Source organism: Bidens hawaiensis, unplaced genomic scaffold (genome assembly GCF_021521415.1).
Source record: "Bidens hawaiensis isolate Kalapana, Puna unplaced genomic scaffold, B.hawaiensis_p1.1 tig00035495_1, whole genome shotgun sequence".
NCBI lineage: Eukaryota > Viridiplantae > Streptophyta > Magnoliopsida > Asterales > Asteraceae > Bidens > Bidens hawaiensis.
Genome location: NW_027496174.1, coordinates 75,446 through 83,916, shown reverse-complemented (window position 1 = coordinate 83,916; position 8,471 = coordinate 75,446). Strand labels below are relative to the sequence as shown.

Sequence of the window (8,471 nt, the reverse complement as noted above, 5' to 3'; positions counted from 1 at the left end):
TGATCATATTAAATGATTAATTGAAAAATCGATTATAACCCGATTTGGAAGACTGCTGGTCGGAGGCGGTGATGGCGTAGGGGCGGATAAGCGTTGATCTCCGTCTTTGGATTTGCTAGGGTTTGAAACTCAGAGATTCGCCATGAACGGATTCTCCAGAAGTCGTTTACATTGAATTCACATTAGCCAATGAAACTAAAACTTAAACTCACCGGTTAATCACGTATGCACACTGGAGGGAACAGTTTCTTTTCTCTGAGTTTAAAATTTTGAATTTTTTTAAAGATGTTAACTTAATAAGTGCATTAACGGCTTATACATTGATGCAACAATAACTTATACATTATGTTAAGGTGAAAACGAGTCGAGACGTTAACAGCCACTCAAATTCGGATTGATAAAAGGTTCGAAAAGAGCCGAGATTTTTCCAGATCAAGCCAAGCTCAATCGTGAAATAAAGCTCCTTAACTTATTGAACCCAAGTTCGAGCCATATATGAGAAACTCGTTTAGGCTCATCAGGCCTTAATGAACCTTGTTTAGTTGTGTATTTTTAAGGGCATGTTCGTTTCACAGAATTCGTGTAAATTCAATGTATTAATTTGTCACTGCACTTTGCGCGTCCAAGCTTTGGCTTGTTTAAGCCACTATACGAGCTCGAGCTGAGCTTAGACTCGTTAAAAGTTTTTCTTAAAATATATAAAATTAAATAAAAATGTACATAAATTAATAAATAAATAACTAATGAGTTAAGCTTGAGCTTGAAGAAACAACACGCGAGTCTCAAGCTCGAAGCTTTAGTAAAAGAACCTGAAAGGAGCTGAGCTCGAGCTTAGGCTCAAATAGACATGTTTACCCCCATATACTATATTTTCAAAAATTTGTTATTAAATACAAATAAATACGTTCCATTACTAATTTTTATTGATAACTTAATTATATTAAAAAAAATCTAATATTAAAAGTAAAGTAAGTATTATTATTTTTAATTAATTACTGAATAATTATTATTATTAGCACATATACACGACATATGTATACATAAACATACATGTCACACCCCAGTCTAAGGTGAAAATGTCGAGACACAAACTGATTGCTCATAGCTCGCAAGACACTAATATAAATAAAAGTGACAATATCTAAATTACTTTATTAAATATAAATCACAATGCATATTACAATATTCATAGACAAACACAATACACATTGCAATCATTTAACTAAACAATTATCATTAGTTGATATCCTAAAGGTCTGGTTCTACGAGCTTCAAACTTGCAAAATCCAATGTCACCTGTGATATGCGTAAAAATACAATAATTTTTCCACAACACATGTTGAGCGACCAATTTGATATATATAATAAAGAAATAACAAATCAACGCTTAAGTGTGTAATACAATTAAGTACAAATAGTGGTGTCGGTTGACCATGATTACTTGAACACAATCGATGGTTACTAAGACAATTAATTGCAATTAAATAAATAATGGTATCGGTTTACCATGATTAATCTAACACAATCAATGGCTACCGAGACACACGCCCACACACACATGTACAAACACGGATACACATACACATACACATACATATACATAAACTTACATGTATACGTACATATGCGCAAGTACACACACATACACACACATATACTTACACACATAGAAAAGAGTTAAAATAAAAATGCATAGTTTTGTAGGAAAAGCAGGAATAATACAAAATTTAGAGTTAAGAAACTATGTAGCATAAATCCTTAATCCTAGGAAACTATTTGGTAGTTTAAAACCTACCAACCTCAACCATTAGATCATAAATTCAATGGCCTAGATTGATTTCTACTCTTCTTAGAAAATTATTTCTTTTTATTATAAACTACCCCTACACACATATACATACATCATCTTTTTTATTAATTATTAATAACTTTTTCTGTAATAATAATTACGTTATATAACATAATCTTCCAAACATCATCGTGTTTTTTCTTCCTTTCGCTTGTACATAAAACTCTTATGTGTAGATCCAAAACCTATTATGTACATACATATATGAATATACACACACATACACAAACACAAGCATACATACATACATACACATTACATACACACACGTACACACAAATAATAATAATATATTAATAATAATAATAAGTAATATTATAATTATATTAATAATTATATATCAACATGTATTAGTTATCATTTTATTTTTTAATTTTTTAATGCATTTCCAAAAGAAATTAAAAAAAATCCTACGCGACTATGACGAAAATGTTAAAAAACTTACAAAAAGATCCATATTTTTTCTATAAGAAATTAAATAAAAAATCAAAACCTACATAGTAAAAATAAACATCAATTAGAATTACGTGGGAATATTTCCTACGCATTTCCAACGAAATATATTATTTATTTATTTTGGTTCTTTTTTTGTTACGCATTTCTCACGAAAATGTTAATAAAGGTGTGCAACTGTCTTTTTGTTGGAATTGTGTTGGAATATTTGCTACGCATTTCTTACACAATCACTTTTTGTTGCTATCTTGTTACAATTGTGTTGCAAATTTATGGTTCTCTTTTTTCGTGGGAATTTCGTTGGAAATTTGTAGGAAATAGCACTCGTAGGAAATGCGTTGGAAATTTTTGTAGGAAACATTACACTTTTCTAGTAGTGGAATACCGATTGCGTCCCCGCTGCAACGCGCGGGCACACATACTAGTTAGATTTTACAGCTGCTATTCACAACATCCTCTTCTTCTTCCTTCTTCTTCTTCCTTGTTTCCGGCAAATACTACAGCCGGAATATGCCGTCGGAAACGTTTCAAAATCGTTCCCCAAGTTCTGGAATCGTATCGAAACACCGTTTGAATTTTCGAAACGGTCAACGACTGTCCCCAACTTCAAGGAAACGGTCAAGATACGTTTCCTGCCGTCCCCGTCTGCGTTTCCGTCCCCAGCGAGTTTCCGGGACGGGGTACGGCACCTTGGTCGCGTTTCCGTGCATCCTAGGTTTTGAGTAGATTACCTCTTTTAATATTAGTTGTGGAGATATAAAAGTTATAGTATCCTATAAATCTATAATAGTGAAGACAAGCATCTTTCATTTGTTCTGTTTTATGTGTTACTAAAGATATAATTGAAGTAGATAGGTACATTTTAACAAACACCTTTTTATGAAGAAAATAAATCATATTTAAATGCATATGATTAGGTAACTTAATAGATGATTGTCCTCAAAAAACAATGTATATCATACTATGATTTGTAAGTTTCAATAAATTATATAAATGGTTTGACTTGCAATTAACTATGTAACTGAGGGATTTACAAAGAAAGGCGATGTTGTGAATACTGAAGATGACATATAGGGATTTTTTTGGTTGAGTGTGAAATATGGGTTGGTCACAATTCAAAATATATCAACAAAAGCATAACCAACCATGGCCAGATTAACTATGATTCGGGTTTCAGCATCTGCCTGTAGCATTTACTTAGCTAAAAGTATACCATAAAACCATTTTGCAGTTATCTTATAACAATATGATAAAAAAAAAAGAAATTATGAGAAAACAAAACTTATAAGTAAAATAATAAAAAATGTAAATGCTGAAACTAAGTTGGCTTAATTAGTAAACTAGCCGGCCACCCCAAGTAATACGGTGTTGGCATGCAAGCTGGCGAACCTGGCCGGCTTCTTAAACCCTTTTTTAATTTATTAGTATCCATTTTATAATCATTTTTCATATGATATACATATAAATAACAAAGTTTAGTCATACTTTCTCATCATCTCAATCTATTAATATAATCTTGATTATATATATCATCATCTTCTCTTTCTTCAAATCTCTCCAAAATATTATCTTGCTTGCTCATAAACCTTTAAACTTGTGACTTTGGAACACCTAGCTAGCTAATAATATTGTTCCCTACCAAACGGTTAAGAATTGAACAAAAGGAGTATATATATATAAATACTTGTTGATCATCTGAGCAAGGTAACAGTTTATAAGCTAGTAACAAAATCCATTTCAATTTGTTTCAAATTGTATTTTCAGTTCTTAGTTTCCTCTACTGCAACCATTACAACTTGTAACCATTCTTGCACTTGCAAGTGTTACTGTGTTTCTAAACACAAACATTCGGTTAAGCCTGTCCTCGATCTTCAAATCGTGTATGATTTGCCTAATCTTGATTCTAATCATCTTTCTCTCTCCAGATTTGGGTTAAGTATTCACTTTAAGCCACATGCATTTCATTTGTTCAAGACTTCACAATCATAACATCTGAAAAGTGAAAAGCATGAACATAAATCTTATACTGAATCTTATTTCTATTATCATAGTCGGATCATTGGAGAACATGTAACAAAATACAGTTAACACAGATAACGATCAAAATTGGGCTTACCCACGCCAGTGCTCCTTGATAATCCGTCAATGATAATCTTTACTTTTTTTTTTGTCTATGCTATCTACCGCCTATTAGTGTTTTTTTCCTATTTCCTATCTTTTGTTTGACGTACCCATGTCAGTGGTCCTTGGTAATCTGTCAGTAATAGTCTTTACTTTCTGGTCTATGCTATCTACAGCTGATTAGGTTTAATAATTGGTTAATTTAATTTGCCCTCTTTGTGTTGTCTAGAATTGAGATGAGGCAAGCCAAGAAGTATTCCGGAATCCTATCGGGAGGAGAGTTATCAAAGCGACACGGGCCTCATTTGCTACCACTTGCAAGGATCAAGAAGATCATGAAGAAATCAAGTGTGGATGTGAAGATGATCTCAGGTGAGGCACCACTCGTGTTCTCGAAAGCTTGTGAGCTTTTCATTGAAGAATTAACAAAGAGATCTTGGAACATGACTATCCAAGGCAAGAGGAGAACTATACACAAAGAAGATGTCGCGTGTGCGATAGCAACTACTGATGTCTTTGATTTTCTTATTGACTTGGTTCATCCTAACACCTCTAGTGATCATGTAGATCTAAATGAAGACCATGAAAAGACACAATAGAAGGTCAATGAACTTGATGCAAGGGTTGAGTCTTTCTCATGATAACTAAAAAGTTGCAAGTGTTTAGTCGTGTTCAATCTCACTTACGTTTCATCTTTGGAAATAAATTTAACTGATTAAGTTTCTTGTAAATGATTCATTCGTGTTTATATGTGTGTTCATAACTAAGAGATTCTTCTTAAGTTTTACAAGTTAGAAACGTTATGTTGCTTGAATATTTACAATACAACAAAATATAAGATTTAACACAATTATTGTATTTACTATTACAAAGTTGTAATAAGAACATTCACACAGCAAATCTTCACAAACCGTCACATCAGCTCTACGTCATATTTCAAACTTTTCACGAAAACCCTAAATTATTTCACAACATCCATAAACCCCATTAAAAGATATTAAATGTGTGTATATATTACATGTGTGTGAGATGAATTAAGAATGGGGACTACAAATATGCAATCTTGCAGGTTTATATCCACAAACTTGCTCTACAATTATAAGGGAAATCCTTTACCCCAAGTCCATTCTTTTATCATATCATTCCGTAAATTGTTTAGAAGATCCCGATAAAAATGTTGAATGCTCTAATGCTCTAACCGAAAACTTCGAGGTGTAATTTTTTTCCCTTACATTATAGCCCAAATGTCCGTAGACATTTATGTTTGAAAGGGCCATGTTTTAACTTATACAAGTTATTAGAACATTCATATTTAATCCACAAAATAATGTAACAGCTAACGGGAGTTTTTATAATTTAGGATGTGGTTTAAATTGTTGTGAGTAGAAGGGAGAGAAAATGTAGCTATTTTTCTGTATATTTAAAAAGTTCATGTAACGCCCCATATTTTTTTAAAGAAGAGAGAGAAACGATAATGATAAATATATAAAAAAATATTATTTAACTAAACTATAAAGAGAAAATATAGCGTCGCAATTATAGACACAAAGATGATAGAAATGATGGGGGTGCTCTCAAGTAATTATATCAATTGACAAAATTAACAAATTCTGTTGAAAAAATGGCCGAAGCTTGTTATAAGTAATAATTAATATACATAGTCTATTTAACTTGCTTTATTTACCGGAATCTCAAAGTGCTATTCTAGTATTTTAGTTTTATGGATTTTTGAAACAAATCGTGTCAACTTGAATGGCATCATCGACCTTGCTAAAGTGATGGCGGAGACAAAAATTCATCTATCCTATCATTGGTCTATCCGGTGTTAATTAAAGCTAGCACTGATTTTGCCTGTTGCAATCATGGCTTATGGCTATATATATGGAGAGATGTTTTTTAGTGATGAAATGTGTAAAGTAAAGTTTGCGTAATTGAATTGGCGATGACTTCTTGAACAGTTGCACAATTTTTTATGTAGAAGTAGACGAATATCTCAATGTTACTAATGAAGATGTAATCAAGCGTTTAAAAAAAAAACACGCCGAGGATAATTGTAATCAAGGTACTTTTCATATTATATTTATATGTAATGAACAACATTACTTATCATTTTTTTTTTCGTCTGACCCATATTTAGCCGACCCTTATCGTGACCCCTACAAAAGAAATTATGTATTCAACACTTGATCTAACCCAAAATCAAATATATCTGCTACTACGTTGAGATCTACTGAAAAAAAAAACTATATAATCTAAGGCGAGAAGCAAAAACTAAAACCGGAATTTTCACAAAGCAATCGTTTTACCAAGATCTTTTCGACATTGTTATCATTCTTGTAAGCATTAGCATTAGCATTTGCACTAGCAGACGCCTTCTTCTCCCTTCTTCGCTTCACCATGTATTCTTCTGAGATGAACACATCCATTATATTTTTGGCTATGGTTAGATAAAAATGGAAATGTTGGTTTATCATAAATGACTGGTGTAATGGTTTTAAAAAAGGAAAGGTTGTTTTGTTCCAAGGTATTAATTCTATGGGTGCATGCAATACAATTACAAACAAACAAACCCATAGTTTTTAATCAAAACAAGCAGCTGCTTGCTATTCATAATATAAATGGTATGTTGTCTACATTCTCGAGGTACTGGGTATTTCAATTTTAATAGTATCCTAAAAGTTTAGAAATTCTGGTTTTGTTCATTGCTATCATATTCATTATACGAGTATCGAATTAATACCACTAAACCATCATACCCAATGCTTGATTCACACATATTTGTCACATCTATATATTTGCTTTCTAAATAAATAGATATATAACAATAATAACTTTTAACTATCTTTTTTTTATTGTTTTTTAAGCTAACACACACCACCAAAAATATATTTCTAAAATCTATTGGGCCAACTGCTTCCTCTTGTTTGTTAGGCTATGCGTAGTGGATGGGCTACAAATTGGGGCGAATTGCGACATGTGGCGCCCAGTCAGTAAGGGGTGTGAATTTGTTTTTGGGGTGTAATGGTGTGGTGGTCCAATATATATATATATATATATATATAACACAAACAATATAATAATAATAAAAAGAAAAGGAAGAACGGCCCCGCCCCTTTTCGCCCACATATCGCCCGGGGGGGGGGGGGGTGTTCCTCCATCTTCTCGCCCCTCTTCGCCTGTTTCCTCGCCCCATTACACCTAGTCTTAGCCAGGGTGCCATTCCCGAACCCTTTCTTTTTCACATATGTGACGCGTCATATTTTCTCTATTTGTGTCCTAACAATCTCTAAACATCCTTAAACACACTAATTAAAGTTAAGTAAAACTAAACCGGGAGATATGTAGACGTACACCTCTTGTGAATGAAATGTCATGGTACCCAGGGGCGGCCTGGTGTCCCGGACGGTCCAAAACACCCCGGCCACTCTCCTCCCAAACCAATCTCAGTGATATGTATTTAAAAATTAGAATAGTTCATTAAAATGATCTAGTCAAAACCTCTAAAATAAACATCGAACATTTTTACTTCTCACAAATAAACATATTATTTGGAAATCGACACGTGAAATCTTTGACATCAAGCGCATCATACACTGGTCACATAAATAAATTAAAAGTCTGCACTGGTCACATAAATATATTAAAAGTCGTGTCACTTGTCACAAAATACATAGGCCGGAAACGTACTTCCGGAGAAATAATAATAATAATAATAATAATAATAATAATAATAATAATAATAATAATAATAATAATAATTGTGTGTCAAAGACAATATCTTATTATTTTGTACGTTATTACAACCTTAGTTATCCACTAATAACCTCAACCCATCATTGACCTAAAAATTCTCTTTTCAAACATTTAAACAAGGAACAACTGGATTTAAAAGCTAAAATTAACCAAGTCCCTTAAAACAATGGAAATTTCCCCACCTTACCTTGTTCCTTTTACATATTCGTTTTACAATTTGATTTTATAATAAAATAATTTTACGATTCAGTTAAAAATAAATAAAGAAAGAAGGTAAAGGTGGTAGAAGAAATTA

The 8,471-nt window shown here is 32.5% G+C and overlaps 1 pseudogene; it reads left to right on the top strand.

Annotated features, from left to right (window-relative positions):
- Nucleotides 1-4,659: 4,659 nt before the first annotated feature.
- LOC143587407 (nuclear transcription factor Y subunit C-3 pseudogene) lies at nt 4,660-5,022 on the top strand (annotated as a pseudogene).
- Nucleotides 5,023-8,471: the final 3,449 nt, after the last annotated feature.